The sequence below is a fragment of the Triturus cristatus genome, chromosome 2_2 (genome assembly GCF_964204655.1).
Source record: "Triturus cristatus chromosome 2_2, aTriCri1.1, whole genome shotgun sequence".
NCBI classification, from domain to species: Eukaryota; Metazoa; Chordata; class Amphibia; order Caudata; family Salamandridae; genus Triturus; species Triturus cristatus.
In genome coordinates, this window is record NC_140582.1 from 1,103,857,361 (window position 1) to 1,103,880,316 (window position 22,956).

A 22,956-nucleotide genomic window follows, 5' to 3' on the forward strand; every position below is an offset into this window, starting at 1 on the left:
CCCCCTCTTCTTACTAAGAAAAAGTTCTTAGCTGGCCCTCTCTGCTAGACACACTTCGTTCTCAGCCGCTCTGTCCCTCAGGTGTCATGGGATGTGGAGTACCGCTCAGCAGAGAAGTAAACAGATATAATTGTGTGTTATAGGCTAGTGCACGCCCCAATTACCCAGAAAAACGAACATGTGTTAAAGACAGTTGGCGGTGGCAAGTGCTTTTAGGAACCCCACAGTTCGAATAGCGGCATGTTTGGGCTGGGTGACGTATATACTGCTGTTCTGTCTTAATGTGCTTATGTTTTTTGCTATTTCGTCATGTGCCGTGGTGGAGCGCGCTGCTGTGAGCACGCTATACCCTTGCAGGGTCGGACAGGCCGTCTATTTCACCCAACATTTCCCGGCGGGCTGGAGCCCTGCAAGGCCGGCTTTGAAGCCCCGGTCCCTCCTGCTGCCTGTCACTCTGCCCAGCTTCCAGGCGTTAATTACAGGCGCATGAGAGGGTTCAAGAGGCAGAAAGGGAGGGAGGTAGAGGGAAAACGATCAAAGGGAGAGGGAGAGAGTACATGGTTGGAAAGACAAGCATTTTCAATGCAATCGCGGCATCGCAACGATGAGGCTGGCGATTCAAGGAGGGAGGGTGGAAGGAGGGACCGAGGGAGACATGCAAGAAGGGGTGGTGGTTGTATGCACACAGGGCACAAGTCCTAAACAAGCAGCATGAGCTGGCCGCCTCTCGTGCACACCGGCTCCTGCCGCGTGCGCCGCTGCCATGTTTACGTCAGGCAGAGATGTGCAACAAAAAAAAGTGCAATCTGGCGGACGAAAACTGTAAAAAATAGCCGTTGCTTCCGTCCTACACGGAAGTCAGTTTGACATCAACAGCCAGTAAAAAGCCAGCTAACGAACCAGTTGCGAATCTGTAAAAAAACAGATTCGCAACTGGTGCCGCAGCTGCTGAGGAAACACACACACAATTTAAAATCATCTCACGGTTCTGGCGAAAGAAAACTATTCCCGTCCGTCCCTCTAACTTCAAACACCCTTGTGCAGGCGTGTCGAGAGCATACATGGGTCCAAGAATAAAATACCTACAAAGAGAAGGACTGCCGCACAAACATTCCCTCTCGTTCTCCTACACTCTTATGTTATTTCCATACATTTATTACGTCTACACAACACCTCTGACTTTAGTGTTCGTCAAAATTGTTTTCCAACTAAACAAGCATGAGAGGCAAGATAGCGTCCGCTAGCTCGGACGAGTGAGCTGGCTACTCCTAGATTCCCCCACCCGCATGACGATCTAATGTGCTGAGGGAAGGGGAAAAGCGCTTACCGACTGAAAGGCTGGCTGGGCGATTAATCGTAATTTCGGTCCTGCCGGTACGCTGGGCTCCGTCTTTGCTATCTTATTGTTGAAACTTTGGCGGCTCCGCGGTGTTCATTGGAGCCTGGTGAGGGGTCGGCGTGGTTCCTCCCTAACGGAAGACGTGCTTCACACAAGCCTGAGCGGGGAAGCGGACGGGCTGCAGACGATGCCTCCGAAGGTCGGCAAAGGAAAGCTGCATTCCTCGGGGGATCCCGCTGGTGTTGGAGCTACGGCTACAAACAGTAAGAATGTAGCAAACAGTAATAATAAAGCGGCGGGGAAAGATTCTGTTGCAACCTCGTCGGTAGCATACAGCGACAGATCCCGGAAGGACAGCTTGGGTAAGCGCACTATTCCCCTGCTCTTTTCCACTGGGAGAGATAAAAAATCAAGCATTGGCCGCACGCGCGACTCGCGCTTAAAGTTTATTAAAAAAAAAAGACAAGCCCGGCGGAGCGTGGCGCGCGCGCACTTGGGGGCGGGGGAGCGGACCCTTTGAAGTGCTCCCAAAAGGCGGATTGCATGGCGGCACGATGCGCGTGATTGTGCGTGTGCTAGCAAGGCAATCCGCTTTTTGGGAGCACTTTTCAAACCCGCTCTCTATAGTCTCGCTTTGCGATCGCTCACGCGATAGCAAGGCGAGACCTAAAAAGGGGGTTCTAGTAGAATACGAAAGGTTAGAGCAGCAATACTAGAAATGGCTAGATTACAATCTTTGCAGGATGCGTGGAGGCAGATATACTTACTTATCCCGGGGTACACTTACTATTCGGCCCGCACAAATCCTATTCTAGAATTTATATGGCATGGGTTTCTGACAGTTTAATCTTAGGTCTAGATATTGCTATATGCCCTTGGGTGACATCTGATCACAATCCTGTTCTATTATCTTTTATGGCTATTCCTGAAGGTAAGAATGTCAGACCATTCTCTTTTCCCAGATACTTACTTACGGATGGGGAATATGTTTTCAGAATGAAACAACAATTAGTGGCCTTTTTTGAGGAAAAATGTAGGGACAGCTTCCCCATTGATTGTCTGGGATACTATGAAAGCCAACGTCAGAGGAATGACCCAACAATATATCTGGCAGCAGAATAAGTTTAAAAAAAATAATATGGAGAAATTGATTATGGAGTTACAAAATAGAGAAAAACAACATATAGAGGTGGTAACAAGTGGCCAATCAGATCAGGATCCGTTGTTTCTTGCTCTATTAGATGCAAGAACAGCAGTGAAAACAGTTTTTAGGGAAAAAATAGTGGTGAGATATAATAAGTACCATATGGAACAATATGAATATGGAGAACATATTGGTAAAGTGTTAGCTTTTCAAACAGCAGAAACTAAGGCACAAACTAAAATTAATACCATTAAAGAGCGCGGATGGTACATTACATAATCATACTTCAGCTATTTTGGAGCAGTTCTCACTAACTCTATTCATGCTCCTCTACAGCTGATAAGGAAGACATCACGCAGTATATTACTGAGAGTAATCTTCCGGTATTGAGTAATGATGAGGTAACATCACTAGATAATGCAATATCACTGGAAGAAATAGGACTAGCCATTACTGCTTTACCTTCGGGTAAAGCTGCAGGGGTAGACTTATTACCTATGGAATTTTACAAAGTCTTTAAAAGTATTTTGATGGCACCATTCAGCATGGTCATTCAATATGTTGGTATGGGCAGCAGGATGCCGGAGTCATGCAATATGACTCAAATTGTTTTTTTTCTTAAAAAGGGCAAAACACCTACAGACTGCAGATCATACTGACCCATCTCCCTCATTAATGCCGATGCGAAGATATTCTCAAAAATTCTCGCAAATAGACTCGCGCCAATGATGTCAGGATTAGTGTCCGATATTCAACACGGCTTCGTACTAGGTAGAGACTCTACAGCTCATATTAATATGGCCATTGGCGCGTTCGATTATGCAGAGAAAGAGGGAGTGGATCTAGGTAAAATCCTTTTAGATGCTGGAAAGGCTTATGACAAGGTTGGATGGGAATTTCTATGGGCTACACTAAGTGCATTCGGCTTTGAGGGACAGTTTAGACAATTGGTGCGTGCTTTGTATCACAAACCTACAGCTAAACTTTCATATTCTGGCTTATATTCTACCCCTTTCTACATCTTTTGTGGGACAAGGCAGGGGTGTCCCCTGTCCCCGTGACTATTTGCCCTTTATAAAGAGCCGTTTGTACCTGCCGTACAAACCAATAAGCAGATTAAACCACTAATGACTATCTCTTTTAAACTGAAGGTAACAGCATACGCTGATGATTTGGCAATTTTCTCTACTAATTCAGCAGAAGCTGTCCCAGCTATCGAGAGAGCTGCAATTAAGTTTGGAGCAGTTTCTGGGTATAAACTAAATATTAAATATTAGTAAAACACAAGTTCTTATTAATTTTAAACCTAGCTCTCCAATCCCGGGAAGGTGTACAACAGTTACGTATTTGGGGGTCAAGATATCGGCTAAAGTGGGCCAAATAATATCTCTAAACTATATTCCTTTACTAGATGAAACTGTGAAATCTTTAAAAAATGGCACAAACTTCTGATCGGGCTTTTGGGAAGATGTAAGTTAATAAAAATAAAAGTACTGCCAAAATTTTTATATTTGTTTAGATCTATTCCTCTTCATCTTCCTAATATTTTTTTTAAAAAATTGGATTAAGTTCTGAGTAGTCTTATTTGGGATTTGCTTAAATAACCCTATAAACAAGGTGGCTTAGGTTTATGTGATTTTAGAAATTATTTTCTGGCAGCGTTCAGAGGGCGCTTTCGTAGCCTTCTGGGGGTTGATCAACAAAATTCTTTATACAGACTGATTTTAGGCGATGATAGTCTATTTTTCTTATATCGTGTTAATGACCCAAATTACTTCAAACGTGTTAAATTTAAGACTTTTAGGGATAGTGTTTTTATTTGGCGGGCTTTGGTTGCCAGAAGTAATTTGTCCCTAATACATACTAAATCACCACTCTGGGGTAATCCAATGTTTCCTGAAATATTTCAAGATCTTAGTTGTAGATTGTGGTCTAAACAAGGGATTTTATGCTTGGGAGATCTATATGAGGCTAGAGGAATTACATCTTTTGAAATTCTACAACTGCAACATAAATTACCCACTAACTCTTTGTTTAAATATTTACAGATAAGAGATTATTTGGGGAAGAATTTGGATCCAAATGCGATTACTAAATCTCTTATCTGGGATTTTTTATATGGGGAGAAAACTAAACCTCTTATAGGTAATATGTATAAACAGCTGACCAGCTTGAAAGTTGATGGTTCGGTAAAATTAGCAGCAAGCTAGAGTCAAGCACTGAATATAGCCATAACACCTAATATGATCACTTTGGGTAATATAAGTGACTCAGTCCACTCTGTGAGTTTACGGCTACAGCATTTTCGTACCATTGGCATGCTGTACTATACACCAGAGAGGATTGCCAAGTGGGCAGAAGGCAGTGGTGGGGGTGAGAAGACTAAGTGTCCAAAATGTGGGACTCAGGCCGCAAGTCTCATTCACATGTTCATAGAATGCCCTGAATTGCGGACCTATTGGCAGAAGATAGGTCAAGTGTTTCATACTAAACTTGCAGTGAGCCCTACACTAACGGTCTCAGAAATTATGCTAGGCTATAAAGCAGATAAACCAGCTGTGGCGCAGCCGTTCTCAATTATGATGGGGGCAGTCAAGCTAGCTATTGCCCGGATGTGGGTCTCACTGCTTCCGCCAACGATTGGGGATTGGTGGGCTATTATTAAAGAATCTTATAGTCTGGAAACTGCCCTGGCCAAGGCCAGGGATTTAGGCTCTATGGCTAAGAGCAAGAAAATTTGGGGTCTTATTGTTCCGATATAGACTTATTAAGATTTAGTAATTCATGTTAATTTGTATGTATAAAGGACTGATGAGTTGTATTAAGAATGTAATAACTTTTGGTTAAAGATAAACTTTTTTTCTTTTAATCTTTGCTGATCAACTATAACAATAGTCGATTATGACTAATTTTAACTACTAAGATCTATTCAATGTATTTTTTTGTTGTTTTTTGTATTTTGTATTTTGTATTTTACTGATGACAGTTATTACTTATTTTGAGGTATGTTATGAATTTATTCAAATAATATACTATTGTGATGTCAATAAATATACACAAAAAAAAATCTCAGAAAGTCTTGATTGTAGGACGTTTTTTCTTTAAGTTTATTTTCATTGAAGTCATATTTACAAGGCCTACGCCCTGAATCTGCATTTGATGGAGGAATAGGTGCTAGTTATTGCACCAGATAAACAATGATACCATGAAGTATGTGATTTATTGGCATAGTACCTATCCTGCATGGTAAGAAAAATGCCATTCATTTTTAAGTTACAATAGGATTGACCTGCTGCTATTAAAAAAGGGTGAGGTATTTAACACACCCAATAATTACCTGGTGTGGTAAATACCATCAAACTCAGAATTCTGACCCCTACACAATTAGGGGTTTGCGGAGCAGTCTGAAATCTCTGATCAATGTGGATCAGAATAAGGGCCTTAGATCTTCATTATGGATGTCCCGATAATTGCTCTGACATTTAATGCACTTGATAAAATTAGACTTTGCTGAGTTAGATTTTATCCGGTGTGATAAATTCCAGCCAATATGAATTTTTAAGGAATGAAATGGAGATTTTGGTGGTCCATGCACCAAAATCTGTATGTTCCCGTAGATTTTCCCCTGATAAATATTAGCAAATTTGACCTGCCGATATTTATCACAAAGCTCATGATTGCTCTATGTGCATTGACAAGTATTACAGGCAATATCACAATTAGCTGGGCCGCTTATAATGAGGGTCTAGGGTTCAATCGTGATGGATCCTCATACAGAAAACAAACAGTCAAAGGCAGGCAAGTGCTTCATGGTATAGAAAAGAATATATATCATCAAACTAAGAAAACTAAGGGCTTTTTAACGAGTCTAGCAGTTCACGGACTGCCAGACTTGCATGGCAGCAGTGATGGTGGTCTTCTGACCACCCCTTTATGACCCAGGGTGATCGGACCGCCGTGGGACCACCACAACCAAGAGGGATCAGAGATTCCTGGCAGTGGCGCAGCAGTATTAAGGCCACAATATGCTTGACGGGGTCACTGCGGCCCTCCACACATATTACGAGTTTCCTCACCACCACAATTTTCATGGCACTGTGCCCACCATGAAAAGTGTGGTGGTGAGAAAACAGAGGAAGCCCTACAGGGCGCCCTTGGGCCTCTCGCCATGTGGATGCACAGCAATACTGCCTTTGACGTTTCCAGTGGGGTGCCTATTTCATTGGCATCAACCTGGGAATGCCAAAGAAACGCCCGCCAGACAGGAGAAAACTCCTGATCTGGCAGGTGGTTCCTACATGGGTTTGGCGGTGCAGGAGTGGGGCGGTCCCACCCCTGCACCGCCAAACTGTTAATAAGACCCTAAGAAAGCTATCATCTTAAACAACTGCAAGTATCAATGTCAATCAATTTCAAGAAAAATTGTGCTTGATCAGTTTTTGACGTTAGTGGAGACAGCAGCTTGTGCAAATACTTTGTGCGCTGAATCTATATCCCCCTCTAAGAGTATTTTTTTTAATTAAAAATAAAAACACTCTTTGACCTGGGAGGTCCGTGATATGGTATAACCATTTCACACAATAAAGATAAACATGACTCAGTGTTTCTTCTACCAAATACACTACAGATACCTTTGTGATGTGAATCTTTTACTGAGTGAAGGGCTTTCCTTAAATCACCTAAATGCCATGGAACCAGGGTGCACGGGGCCTGCGTTGGCGCTAGGCAGTAAACAGTGCACCAGCCCTAAGAGACAGCAGAAATGCACCGTATCTCTGCAGTCTCCCTTCCACGCAACGCAGCAGCATTGCTTGCTGCTCTGCGTTGTGTGAAATGTAAATGTACCCTTATGTATGTTCATTTGAAAAAAAGAGCAGTCATATTTATGGATTTTGCAATGAATGGATAATTCATTCTTTCAAAAATAAGCCAGCACTGGATACACATTTTATGTTTAGATCAAGGCATTTTTAGGCCTAGTTATGCCTGTTTGTTTCTAGCATCAAAGTAGAATACACCATGTGGGGAACTGGGTTCTGGCCTGCATAGATCCTCCCCGGCATTTTGATCTTGGGACCACCAGGTTTTTGAACCTGTGTGAGTGAGTCTCACCAACTGAGGCTAACTCGCTTCAAGCATCTGTAAAATGGCTATGAGTGATAACTATCAGTTCTTGTCTTTTAAAATAAGGTCTGCTGCTTCACAGCTGGGTGAGAGACTCTGAGCTGTGCACATGTGCACATGCTTGTGGACAGAGGGAGTAGAACTGCTGTCTATCTCAGCTCACAGGAAGACTGTCGCAATATGGAACTTGAATACATTGTTTATGACCTGTGTTGGCTTTGTAATTTAATTTAGCATGCAAAAAGAAATATCCCCATTTCACCGTAGGGTGAGTCTGTAGTGCCTTTTTGTATGTCTGCAGTGCTTTACTATTTCCATGCTGTACGTGAAAGCTGCCCGAAATATAAACTTTGCATTGGCTAAACATAGAGAAATGATTAAAGTCCCTTTTCCTATTTTCAAAAAGGTCCCAAGTGCAAATATTGGGGCATATCAGCAAGCAGGCGATGAAAAATTATCGCCGCTTTAGCGTCCGTTTTCGGATGAAAAGCGGCGATAATTTTATCGCTTAATCAGCAAGGTCACGCTGACGCGTGATTCCTTGCTTTAGCTCCCTTTGCCATAACGCCCACCTTTGCATTTCTAACGAGATGCAAAGTGGGCGTTCCTTCCCAAAATAACTGGAGAAATGTCGCTAACTGACATTTCTCCAATTATCAAGGGAATCGCTAACAGGCATAGTGATAAGAAAACTAGAGCTAACCACAGTTAATGCTTCTTTCCTTACGCCTGCTTTAACCCTGACTTAGCCATTATATCCAATGTAAGGTGGATATAATGGCTGCCCGGCCTTATCAGCAAGCTAACGCCAAGATGTGTGAGATTATCGCTGGATTTTCAGCAATAATCTCACTTTTGGCTGTTAGCGCGAGGAATTTTATCACTTTTGAGATAAGCGTCGCTGATAGCATGCTATCTCAGCTATATAATTCTACGATAGCTGGCGATAATTATCCTAGCGCTAAGTGCGCTTAGCCATAATTATCGCCGGCCCTTGCTGATATGCCCCATAGTGTTTATTTGGCCATATTCACCCTTCTTCATATACTTTGGGTTTTTATGTATTTCCCAGAAACAGCCCTTTATGAGATTTGTGCTTTTAACCAGCCTGCTGGGCGGCCAATGTAATTTTGATTCTAGCAAGCAGATTTATCAAAGGCTCTCCAGATAGGACACCATATGGAAGGGGAGAGGAAACGGTCGGGAACAACTTGCATGGGCTAATTAACTCATTCTTATTAGCAAGTCTGTGCATGCCTTTTTCTCGCAGAGACAAAGGGGGCAGCCCGATCTCTTGCACTCCTCACACCAGGAGCCCCTGCATGACATTCTGGTGGGCATGTACTGTTGGCTTTGTCTGGGGCAGAGTGTTTTGAATTTTGGTGGAAATGAACCGGTGAGCGTTGTCAGATATGTGTAGAGTCAAAGGCTCTGGAAGAGCTGTGACTGACCAAATCTTGAACTTGTCACCTTGAAAAATCCCAGGATGCTCTGCAGGGGAATGAATCAAGAAAAGAGGAATGATGAGACATCTTTAGGTTGAAGAGAAATGCCCACTTTAGAGAATTCTTCATCTCCACATTTAAACCCCTGCATGAAGAGAGAAGTTTGAAAGGAACTGAGAACTACAGAGGGAGGATTGCAGATTAGATTGCCGATGAGCTCCTGCCTAGAAAGAACTCCAGGCTTACACTTATAAGTGCTTCTTTGAACCCTTGTCTTCCGTACCAGTAGCTGTGGAACAGTAGAGGGTGAACTTGCTGGAAAATGTGGCTGAGAAGCTTCCTCCGGAACCTCTTCAAACCGGTTCTGTTGTGGGTACCCCTGCTGGAGGACCTCTTGACTCCTTGCCTTACATGTGACCTGAATGCCACCGGACATTGAAAGCTTAAGCAGGTAGTTTAACATGCCTTGAGGGCCATGGGATGTTGCTATAGGAAGGCCTGGACAAAGAAGACTTCAAGGAGCCCAAACAGAGGAGCAAGCCCCTGAGCTCTCCCTTATCAGACAGAAAAAGACATGTTGAACATTATCTTCAGAAACAAATTTCAAAACATTAAAGGCCATGAGATCTGAAAATAATCCTCCTGGTGGCTGGGGCACACCACCACAAACTACTTGGAAATTGGCCTAATGGGTCAGAAAAAGCAGCAGATGCCCTGCCTACTATTTCAGTCCCAGTGCCACAAGGCGCGGGAATCATAACTGCCCAGCTGTTTTAGGATTGTCTCCTAATTTGAGAGCCTGTGCTGTCTGTCTTTATCCTGTGAGGGGGAGCATGTGTTGTCCTTCCCTTTTGTTGCTGCTCCCTCATTGTATTAATAATCTTAGTACACAATGCTTGCCCACCTGGGAGGACATAGACCCTGGGTTAGTACCAACAACTGAGGTCCCAATTTGTCAGGTTCCCTCACTCCCTGCTCCCCTGCCCAGAGGGAGTGAGGCTGCAGAGTGCAGTCCGTCTGCACTGCGGTCGCTGGGCTGGAAGAGTGAGAAGAGCCAGCTATTCTGTCAGCACATACCAATGTGCTGAGTATCAGCAGAGCTGGCCTGGCTGTGTGGCTAGGACTCCCATGCAGCCTGAAAAATCTTCATGGATGTCACATAATGTCCTACATGATTGGGCAATCGCACCTGAGAATGAGTCAATGAACAAGCCAGAGAGAGCCGTTCTTGAATAAAAACAGAAAATGAAAACGAATATATTTTCCACACGATGGCCAATCCATAGAATTGTTAAGAGAACTTTGCATATTGACTCCAGCCCTGCCCAGGTGGAGCTGGGACACCACTGACAGGACAAATATTGTCATTGGGGGATGCCATAAGCAATGTCTGCCTCCACAGAAGGCCCACACCTTTTCCATAACTCAATGACTCTAAGTCCACCAGGAGGAAGAATCTAGACCTTTTAATTTTCTTTATTACCAGGACTCCCATGGCTTCAATTTTTTTTTTAATGATTTTCCTTCTACTTCTGCATGGATAATTATGAAATTTGTTTTTCTTTTTGCATTGCTTTCTGCTCATTTACAGACACTTTGTCCATAACTACCACCCCCCTCATTCAAAATTGATTGTTGTCCGACTTAATTCCAAAAATACAGATATTAGTGATTTGCTGTTGACTCTTCAGATGCCTGTCCGTTACCCATCTCCATTATCATACTTCCTTCCTCTACTTCCATGAGTAAGCCTAAGATGATATCTGACTCCTCACTTTCAATGCACATATATTCTATGTTCCCAGAACAAGTTTCATGTTTCTTGAAATTCCTAAAATCTCACCTCTCTTGACTTTTCAGACATTCAACTTCACTCTTTTCTCCTTCATTTGGATTTCTTCTCTATTCTTGTCTTTGGTCCCCCAGCTATGCTCGTATTCTCTTGCAGTTTCTCCTCTTTGCTGATATCCATCTTTCAATTAAGATTCTCTTTACAGCTCATTTATCTCCATTGGTTCCAATTCCCCTCATGCCTATAGTTTTGTTTCTTTGACCATGAGCTTGCTCCTCCATGGCCCTTGTCTCTTGTCAATTTATGTCCTTGTAATGACTGCTGGTCTTGCCTCTCCTTGAAATCCCTATGCTCTCTCTCTGTTGTTTAACTTTTACCCTTTCGCAGTTCCTACTATACTCTTTTTTTAAGATCAACATTATGGTGTTAGCATGGTCTTGAGGACGTTTCTGTCAAAGGAACGTTATGCGAAAACTTAGTGGCGATGTCATAAGGGGAATAATGGGATCCAACAGTAAATACATGGGCTGCTCATATGGTTATTTAGAGCTGGTTTTCAACCCAACCAAATAGGAAAGGATTGATTTAGAGAATGAGACTTTTTGCATGGAATGCAACTTTCTCCGTTGGAAATAGTCCATGAGGTTGCCATTTTATGTATGGTGAAGACTTCCATTAGTGTCCCAAAGCCTGAAAACATTTTGGCCTCTATCAAATTATACCTCAAATATTTTCTTTAATTGCTTCATTGTTGCACATGGGCCTCATGATATTAAAAAAGCATTTGTTGCATTTCAAATATGCACACTGGTAGGAAGACACAAGAGGCAGATGGGTACAGGAACAGGTGGTTTAGTAAGAAAGAAGTTGTAAGTAAGGGACTCCCACCAGGAGCTAGGATATAACCATCTCAGCCCCCAGCTATAGACAGAGACTCCTATTGACAAGGATAGTGCAGTCACACTAATGACATTCCAGATTCCACATGCCTCTCAAAATTCCATACCAAGCTAGAATAGAAGACACACCATGCTAGAACAGAAGCCCGGAAAGATAAAATGGACTATTATATGATGTGGAAAGGAGCCATCTTCAAGTAATAATGACACTAGTTTTTTACTGGGTCCAGTTAGGTCTCACTAAGTCAAACCTCTGATGAACCTCTGGTAGCTCTAGCCCAGAGCAGACATGCTTAACTTAGGGGAAATGTGTATTGCATTGATCGGTGGCAAAATTGTTAAAAGTAGATAATAGAACACAATTAAATTCCCACTTCAATTTATGACAATAGAGGAGAGTTTAATGAGCAAATACACACCAAAATGACAAAATCAAATGTAGAGAAAGGAGGATAAGATTTTTCAAAGTGTGTTTCGAGAGCCATAAGAGCAAAAAGTGCAGCGGTGTTTGGTCACACGATCGGGTCATAGTAAAACGTTAAGACTGAATGCAATGGAGCGCAGGCCGAATAAAGGGACCAAGTTCGGGCCAGTGCAAAGCTTACCTTCTGACTTAGGCCCTCATTATCAGTTCAGGGTTAAATTCCAATCTCTCAAAAAACACGTGTTTACACATTAATCAAGATTAAGAGTTGTGTAATAATTATCACACCTTCAAAGTTTTTTCCCTGAAAAATTCTGGCAGGTCAAACCTACTGAAATTTACTAGGGAAAAGACCAGGAAAAAAGGCAAAACATGCAGAATTCATTATGTTAAAAATTGATTCCACATGTTATGCTTCTTGTCCCTACTTTAAATTCAAAGTAGGAGGCATTTACCACCTGGGATTATGGTATTTCCCTCATGTGGTAATCATCCCGCTCTATTCTGACAAATTTACAGTGTGTGTATGAAATTGGGTTACTAGTTGAGGGGGGGGAATTCTAGTCAATTAGCAACCACAGTTCTTTGTTAGTGTGCAGTCACAAGCACATCCCAAATTAACCTGTGCCTAACCCTTTAGTAGTTTGGCACAAAAGCAGTCTGGCTTAATTTAGGAGCGATGAGTACAGTATTTATGTAATGCTTCAAACAGTAATAGAGTGAAAACACAACACATGAAAAATCTCACACCAATTTAGAACAATAAAATAAAATGTGTTAAATAACTCAATCTCAGAACAACAAAAATCCAATTTAAAGAACCGTAGATATGCAATTTTAAAGGTTCTAAATAAAATAGCACCTAAAAACACAAAGCGCCAATTGTGATAATCTGGCCGTACAGGACCAGCACAAAGTCACAAGTTCAAGCTGACCGTGATGGAAAGCGTACCGGCCACAGGGACCAACATAGGCCCGCTGAGCAGTGAATCTTAATTCTGGATTGTGGAGCGATGCAAAATCCAGCATCGAGGATGTGACGTACAGTGCCAGTGATGCCAGGCCTTGATGGGGAGATGAATTGCTCAGCAGCGGTCCCAATGAGCTGCTTGCTGTGACGAGAAGTCCAGTGTGAAACTGTGTCATGCAGTGGTGGTTCTGATGAATGGCGGGCTGTGGTATGAAGTGCTGTGTGAGGTTGGGCTGAGCAGTTGCAATTCTGAGGGGCTGTCATGCGCAGGCCTGCGTCAGAGATGTGAAATGTAGCTGTGGTTCCTGATGCAGTGCTGTGAGGCGAATTATTGAGCTGTGCAAGTTCTGCCTAGAAGACCGCAGCTGGGCGAGCAGAGCACCTTCAGGCCCACTCTCAAGGGTCCTGGACTGGGGTGGCACCACTTGGAGGGCAAAACTCACAACATCCACAATCCCGGTACTAGGCTCAAGGCAGTTGGAGCCAGTTCTGTCCCTAAACAGGTGGCCAGCCAACTAGTCCTTGGGTTCAATGCGCAGCTACAATCCTCACTCAGGCAGGAGGGCAGCAGGGCCCTTTGTGAGATAGCTCATGCATAGCCTTTGTGAAGCATAAGTGTGGCAGGAAACAGCTGTGCCTCGTGACCAATTGCCAGCGACACCTAGTAATGTGACTAAGGATACAGGTTGCAGACATCAAATATTTAAGACAAAAAACTTCCAACTTCCTAAAAGTGGCATTTTCAGAATTAAGACTTAAAATCCGACTTTACTATGAAAGTGGATTTTAAATTGCAATTAAACTAAACTCGTCCTGTTACCTGCTTGCAATTGAAAAGTTAGCACTTTTTAAATGTAAGAAGGTAACACCATTCTATTTTATGGGAGAGGTAGTGCTTGCAGTAGTGATAGACGGATTTAGGACATGAAAAATGTAAACATGCATGTCCTACTTTTTACACTGGACCATGCCCTCTGGGCTGTTTAGGGTCGAACCTAATCATGACACATATATTAAAAAGGAAGGTTTATGCCTGGCAAAAGGTCTATTTTGCCAGGTCAAAGTGGCAGTTCAAAAACTGCATACACAGGCTGCAATGGCAGTCCTCAGACATATGTAAAAGGGCTACAAAAGTGGGTAGGACAATGAGTGCTGCAGGCCCACTAGTAGCATTTTATTTACAGACCCTAGGTCCATCTAGTATTAGGGACTTACAAGTAAATTAAATATGCCAATTGGATGTACACTAATGTAACCATGTTTTAAGAGGTGGGTACATGTACTTTAGCAGTGGTAAAGTGGACAGAGTCCTATGGCCAACAAAACAAGATCAGCAAAACTGGAGGAGTAAGGCATAAAGTTTTGGAGAAAGACCACCCAAAGGCTGACAGGTCTAACAATGTGGGACTTAGTAATTTTCTTGGAGAAAACCTTTGTCGACTAAGTAACTGGTGGGGTGGGATGCCAGCTGGGTATGAAGAGGGACTTGTGTACGGGGACCAGTTGCAGTCTAGGACCTCAGTGGGAGCCCCTGCATTGGTGGGAAAACTCTGAGTAAGCCTGTGTAGTGAGACTTGTCAGTGAAACTCTGAGTGGGCAAAGTCTGAAGATCGGTCCCAGGATGGCATTGATGTGCGCAGGGTGTCTTCTCTGTATTGGTTATGTTGAAATCCTCTATGTTTGGATTTTTGAGTTGAGTCGTTTGAGTTGAGTCTGACCAACAGTTTGATGTCATCAGTTGGGGCTCAGTGGCAGTCCAGAGGTAGCCTTTGTTTCTTTTGATTAAAAAAAACTGAAAACATTTTAGGGATAGGCAGGAGGAGAAACTCTGTCACTTATCCAAGGCCACCAGGTCCCTAGGGACACCACTCACAGTTAGAAATCACTTCAGGGGAAACTATCAGAAGGGTCCAGGGCAAGTCCAGTTAGAACTGGTCAGCTGGGCTCCTCAGGAACATGGGTCCCCAGGGAGTGCCACTTTTCTGTCGGCTTGTGGGTAGGGTAAACTCCTGTCTTAAAGGGAAAATGTTCCCAGTGGTAACCCTACACACTTTGATATAATTTCCTTGAGGGTTAGCCGTAACAGTCTCACAGTGTGATGCTGTGCCAGAATTCAACATGGTAGAATCTATCTTCCCCTGGTCAGAGCTCTGGGCAGACCCCTGAGGTGTGTCTAGGGATATGAGGAACTCTGTGCAAACCATTTCTCGAACAGGTTTTCCCCTACTAGGATTATTGGAATTATGGCTATATTGACAATGTCAGGGGCAGGGCTAGATGTGAGTTACATGTGACTGTGAGAAAGGATGGGCGTTTTAACATTCCCAATCCATCGTTTTTTGCCCACCATGCCACCTCAGTTTAGACCCAGCCATATGCAAATCAGTATTGACCCTGCTGCTCTAAGGAACAAGCCAGCCCGAACTGCCAGGCCAGGTCCTTCCTGAACCAAAATGCAAGCAACCTAGAACCAGTTTTGCACTCGTTAGGGCTCTTCAGCCAGGTTCTACATTTTAAAATATCATATACCCTGCCCTATGGGCATTTAGGGTAAACATTAGGGGTGACGAGTGCTAGAATGAGAGTTGAGGCATCTTAAAATGTTGATTGTAACAGTTGAAACAGAAGTTTGAAAACTGGTCACACTGCCATTTTAGGGGTGCACAACAAGTCTTGCAGTTCACTAGTGCCATTTAATTTACAGGCCCCAGCTACACAAGGTACAATATACTAGGGACCTACAGCTAAATTAAATATGCTGATCAGGGATTAGCCAAATCTACATGTTTGAGGGTCATAGCACATGCACTGGGGTCTGGTTACCAGGGTCCCTGTGCAACAGAGGAGCATCAGCCCAAATATTAGGAGGTAATCATGCAAAAAAGAGGCCTTACTTACGACATGTTATTTAAAAGAAGTGTAAAGTCAAATAATTAAAATAACAGTGTAAAAACAATCCAAAATAACAAATCATCATTGCAATACTTGCACTGACAAGTCTCACCACATAGGCTTACAGGCTTGAACGTACTGGAGCACTTTTGCAAGCGTCATTGATGTCTGCTCTTTGTTTGCCACTGCATACACACCTCAACCAGTCTCAAATGTATTTTCTCCTTGCACTTTAAAGAAAGGGCAAAATCAATCCACGCTTCCTTTTCTTTTGCTAAAAATTAGAAGAGCCATTATCTTCAGCTGATAGGCACTAGATTTGATTACTGTAATGCATTTGAATAAGGCCTAAATACATCTTTACTAAATCGTGTAAAAGCAACCCAAAACCTAGCTGTTAGGCTCATCCTTTCTATCCCCTGTTTTTCTGGAGTAAAAACTATTTTGACAAAATTGCACTGTTTTCTTTTCCGAGCTAGAATCTACTTTAAGACTCTCTAGGGCATATGTACAAGGGAAGTGGCGGAGAGAGCCATTAGCCTTTTTGGCTTAACACCTCTCTCTGCTACTTCAAAAACGCTGAGCTGAACCATATTTGCAAGAATATGCTGCAACTCTGCGTTTCCCCCTGCGCTAGTGCTACACTTAGCAGCCTAGCGCCAATGCAGGCACCCTTGCTCTATAGTGCAAGGGTGTCTGCGTGCAGGTTAAGATTGTTTATGTGCAGGAAGTTCCTTGTTTTTGCTGTTTTCATGTGTGCTGCGTTGTGCAGCACACATGAACACAGCAAAATGCCAATGATTGTTTATGTACAGGAAGGTCCCCCTTCCTGCACATGAACAATCTTTGAATGCCGTTTTGTAACTTCTATGTGTGCTCTGCTTAATGCAGGACACACAGAAGTTGCAAAATGGCATTTTTTAAAAATGATTGTTTATTTGCAGGAACAGGGACCTTTCTGTACATAAACAATCATTGGCCTTTTGCTGTGTTCATGCACAACACACATGAAAACAGTAAAAACAAGGAGAAATTAAACATTTTTCCTCATTGTGTGTGGGTATTGCGGTGGAACACCCACAGCAACACCCATTGCCCTGCCCTTTCACGATAAGCATAGCATGAAAGGGGCCATTATTTACAAGGCAGCGGTTAGCCACATTAAGTGGCTTAACGCTGCCTTGTAAATAAGGCGAAGCCCCTATTGCCACAGGAATGTAGCAAAAAGTGACGTTCAGGTGGCAATAGGGGCTTGTACATAGGTCCCTCTGTTTGGCCCATAAGTAACAGGAAGGACAGTCATCTACCTTTCCCTCAGCAAAACTGTGAACATTATATCCTGCATGTAATTTACATTCACTGCGGGCCAGATGTCTCAAGACACTAGTCACAAAAAGTGATTGTTCTTTGCAACCAGTCTTTTTGCAACTAATATGGAGTTTTGTGAACTGGTTCTCAAAATTCTGATTGCGAATGGCTTGTCATCCGACCTATCTAACGAATTCTGATTAGGTAGGATCTAAATTGCAACTAACTCTAATTGTCTTCACCCACAGATTGGCCTAGAAGAGTCAGCAGACCACCATCCTTGTGATTGCTTTTGAAAAATAAAAACTTGTCAAAGCAGCCTAATTCCCTTAAAGGAAACGTGCACTAATTTGCAATTTGGAAAGGAAACCCACAAAATGCCCCTTCCAAGTTGCACTTCGGTATCCAGTCACAATCCCACTTTTGGAGTCTGAAAACTTTTGCTGACTCATAAAATAGGTTTTGTTCATGGAAAATTACTTTTTGTGGTCTCCCAAACTACAAATCTCCAGAGTGATGGTGATCGCAAAAAATGTAGGGGCATATCAGCAACAAGGCGATTTAAAAATATCGCCGCTTTTGCATCCGTTTTCGGGCGAAAAGCGGCGATAATTTTATCGCCTAATTAGCAAGGTCACGCTATCGCGTGAAACCTTGCATTAGCGCCCAGATTCTTAACGCCCAGATTTGCATCTCTAATGAGATGCACATTGGGCATTCCTGACCTGACATGACTGGAGAAATGTCGCTAAGCGACATTTCTCCTATCATCAAGCCCCACGCTATGAAGCATAGCGGCAGGAAAAGTAGCGATAACCCCTGTTATCGCTACTTTCCTTATGCCTGCTTCAGGACTGACTTAGCCATGATATCCTATGGAAGGTGGATATCATGGCTCTATTATCAAGCTAACGCCAAACTTTGTGAGATTATCGCTGGGTTTCCAGTGATAATCTCACGTTTGGCAGTTAGTGCTAGGATTTTTATCGCTTTTGAGATAAGTGTTGCTAATAGCCCGCTATCTCAGCGATAAAAATCCAGGTTAGCTGGTGATAATTATCCTAGCGCTAAGTGCGCTTAGCGATAATTATCGCTGGTTGTTGCTGATATGCCCCGTAGTACGTCTGACCATATCTCATAATAGTTACAGCCTTCCACAAATCTTCAAATGGGTGTCATACCTTTTCTGTCCTAGCCCCTCTGCTTTGGAATTTCCTGCTCTTAGAACTTAAACCCACATCCTCCCACATTATTTTTAGAAAGCAGATTAAGACTCTTCTCTTCACCTCATATTTAGTTGTATATCAATCAGTGCCAAGAAACCTGTGGATGTCAGAGCTATCTAGAAGTACCTTTTACTATTGTATTTAAAATATCTATTCTTCTTCTAATACCAAAAGTGAAGACACAGAACAGATGATGATGGCCACAAACTAGCTTCGTAGAATTACATATCACAATTGTGAGAATGCACAACTGGGAAATGGTAAATTGAGACTACTGCTCCGATTTTGTCTGTGAGCAAAGATCCTAGCCTGCAAAAGATATACATTTCCTGGAGTCAAAGGGGCACCTCAGCCAGACACATGGGGGAAGATTTACAAGAAAGTGACGCATCTGTAGAGATGCGTCACTTTCCCTGCGCCAAAATGCAAAACCCTTGCGTCACCATGGATGCGCCGTATTTACAATACGGCGCACCATGGCGCAAGGATTGACAGATGCGTCAGAAATTCTGACGCATCTGTTGACAGAAAAGTCATGCATTGCTGGAGTCGTGTCGCAAGCACGACGCAACTCCAGCAATGCTCAGGGGCGCCCTATGCCTAACATGCTGCGTCACTCCTTGCGCCTGCTTCAAGCAGGCGCAGGGTTTTGATGCAGCATGGACGTAAAAGTGAATCAGAATCAGAGCATGGTATTAGTACCAATCACTGGCTAGAGGTTGGAAGGAAAGGTTAATTGGATAGCATCAAGCCTGATACCATCAAGCAGTGGAACTCCCTCCCATTACATCTCAGGATGATTCTCACCCTCCTTGACTTTAGAAAACATCTCAAGACGTGGCTTTTTAAAAACTAGCTTCCTTGGCGTAGTGTGTTGAACTGGAAAGCGCCAAGACACCTATGGGTATAAGTGCGCTATATAAATTGTAATAACATAACATAACATAGTGATGGCGCGTTTACAATTGACAGGTGTGGTTTGCAGTTAACATGGACAATGCAGAATTTTGTTTGGACATACTCTATAACTCCACCACATACCACCAATGGGTTTTCACAGTCCATGTAGCAGAAGGGAGACAGGCATTAAGATAGTACTAAGCTGGCTTGTCAGCACAGAGCCAAATTAAGAGGACAGGAAGAGGTAGAAAGGGAGTACAGAATGCTGAAGTGGTGAATGGATGTCCATAAATTAAATGTTGTTCTGGGAGACTTAAGGTGCTAAGAAGAAAGCAAATGCTAAAGAATGGTTAGGTGCGGATTTAGGCACTACTCATGGAATAAAGGTACCAGTGAAGGATGATTTTGAGGAGCGATCTTGGTAGGTTTGTTTTCCTTTCTTATGTACATGAGGTTTGTGTGGGTTTGTGCTAGGGTGACTGCATTGTATGTTGTTTGCTTTGTGAGTTATGTTATGTTATATGTATTTGTAAAGCACATTTTCACCTGGACGGGCATCCTGGTGTGAGCAGGTATGTGTTTCCAGCCCTGCCTAACGCAGGTAAAATTGATTAGAAAGGTCACATCTTCTTGTGGAGTTCAAGAAAAAAGGATGAGGGTCTGATGCGGGGTGAGAGGTTGTTCCTTTGCTTTAGGAGTGATATATACGAGAATGCCCGTCCTCCTGATGTGGTTCAATGTATGTGAGGAGTGTGTGTGAGATGCAACTCTTCAGGTGGATGGTGCCCAATTTGTGTACAGCCTTGAATGTACGTGCGAGGAGCCTGAAATTAGTGTGTTTGTGTGTCAGGAGCCAGTGGAGCTCCTTGATGTGGGGTATGATGTGTGTTCTGCATGGAAGATTGAAGATGAGTCAGGATGGATGAGCATATTCATTAATAAAGTAGCCCAGTAAAATCTTTTAAGAACAAACTGAAGGTTAAGCCCCCATCCCCATGGTACTCACAGACCATTGCAGAATATCAATTTAGATGTAAACAGTTTGAACGTATATGGCGGAGCGCATATATGCGGATGATCTACTTCAATATAGAAGGGCCCTGAAAATATACCAAGCCCAAATCAAGATTTTAAAAAAGATCTATTTTACCGCTCAGATAATGAAAGCTCAAACTAATCAAAAAACTATTTTCAAAATTACCAAATCATTTTTACAACCAACAGTAATGACCAGGGAGATATTCCTCCTTCCCAATCACTATGTGATACGGACCATCAAACAAAAGTTTAATACGACTCCTGCCTATCCCCCCACCCCCCGGAAAATGTTCCTGTGAAATGACCATCATTGACAGTTAGACCATCTCAGTTTCACCAGGCTGTTCTACCCTGCCAATCTGGAAACCCCATGATCCTTGCCCTCCCAGTCTGCTTCACACAAGTTTAGACTGTGTAAATTCTGTCATCAATGAAATTGTGAATTTCTCATTTGCCACGGCTATAGTCCCATCTGATTGGAAATTAGTAGAGGTTAAACTGCTACAGAAATAACAACTTGCTGACCCCACTACCCTCTCAAACACTTCGCTTAATCACATTACTTCCTGTTCTAAGCAACATTACCGAAGAAAAGTTGTCCAACAACCGGCTAACAGCATTTCTGGAGGAGGCGAACACCCTCGGCCACGGCAGTCCGGTTTCCGTCAGACACTTTACAGAGTCAGCACTTATTAGATATATCAGCCGCATTTAATACCATTTTCCATGACATTCTGATGCAACAACTCAAGGACTGTGGGATCTTCCATCGGGCCCTGCCCTGGATTAAATCCTTCCTCTCAATGGGCAGACAGACGGTTATGCTAGAAACTTTTTTATCATCAGAAAAGCTTGTCACATCAGGGGTACCACAGGGCTCTGCACTTAGCCCTGCATTATTTAACATCTACATGGCCCGTTTCATCCCGTTGATCACCTCTTTTGGTATTGAATCTACATCTTATGCCGATGACAGTTAATTCTGTCAATGGATAAAAGACTCTATTGGTTCAGAGATCAACTTTAAAAACTGTTATATGATGGATGCACACCAACCATCTCAAATGCAACACCAATAAAACAGAGATTATGCTTCTTGGGAAGTCCAACTCCTTCAACCTGGCCCTATGGTGGCTCAACGATACCCCTTCACCACCTCCTTCGTTCGAGGGTGTGAAGAACCTTCGTGTAAAATTTGATGCCCCTCTGTCTTTTCGCCCACAAGCTATTGCAGTAGCTAGAAAGTGCTTCAGCCTCATAAAAGCAGCAATGAAAATTGTTTTTGAATACCTCCCACTATTGACTAGAAAAACAATAGCTTTTTATCAAAATGAAGATCCTGACTCCAGTGCAAGTATTTAACAAGAAATTTAATAACAACCAAAGGGAAACCCAGCACCACCGGCAACCGCCTGTCCTCTGCCCCTGTGGTTCCACAGCCTAGAACACAGTGGTGATGATGATTGGATTACCAGGGAGGTTGCCAGGAGACAAGATGCAACACTTTTGCCTTGATAACATCTAGATTTGACTATTGTAAAAGTCAAACAAACCCTGCAGAAACTCCAGGTGGTGCAACATTCTGCGGCCAGACTGATACTCAAACTCCCTTGGGGCTCCTCGGTATCAGCAGCCTTGAAAGTACTACATTGGCTCCCAGTACATAAAAGGGTTCTTTTTTAAATCATTTTATTCATCTCCAGAGCTTTTAGAGGGTTGGGGCCAAAATACACCCATTACATGACCTTGAGGAACTACATATATGAGTTGCTGGCTTCCGAGGAGTTATGTGTGAATAAAGTTTCTTACCTTTAAAAAGGAGCAGATCCAATGGAGAGCTGGCCTTTGGATGCACATCTCATACAGGCCTCTGATGTGGATAGGGTGCGCAACCGTGTCAAAAGTTGCAGAGAGGTGCAAGAGAATGAGTGCTGTTGTATCACCTTTATCAAGTTTCATGCAGATGTTGTTTGCAGCAGAGATGAGTGCTACTCTGTACTGTGGTTGGGTCCGAAGCTGAGCTGTGTGGCATTGAGGAGCTGGGTGATCTTGAGGTGGTCTACGAGTTGTTGGTTGATTAGCTTCTCTGTTAGAAATGGTGGTCTCTAGTTGGCAGTAGTTTGCACCCTGTCCAAGTAGGGGCCCTTTCTTCTAGTCAGGATAAGGGAGCTACACATGCAAGATAACCCCTGCTCACACCCGCTGGTAGCTTGGCATGAGCATCAAGCCTATTTCAGAGACAGTGTGTAAAGCCTTTGTACATAGCACACACAGTAACAGAATGAAAACACTACAAATGGACACCACACCATTTAGAAATAAATACTCTTTATCTAAACCAAACAAGACCAAAATGACAAAAATCAAACATACAGAAAACAAGATATCACCTTTAGAACAACTGCAGTAAAATTATAGCTCTTAGAAGACAATAGCTCCAACTGGGGCTATCACA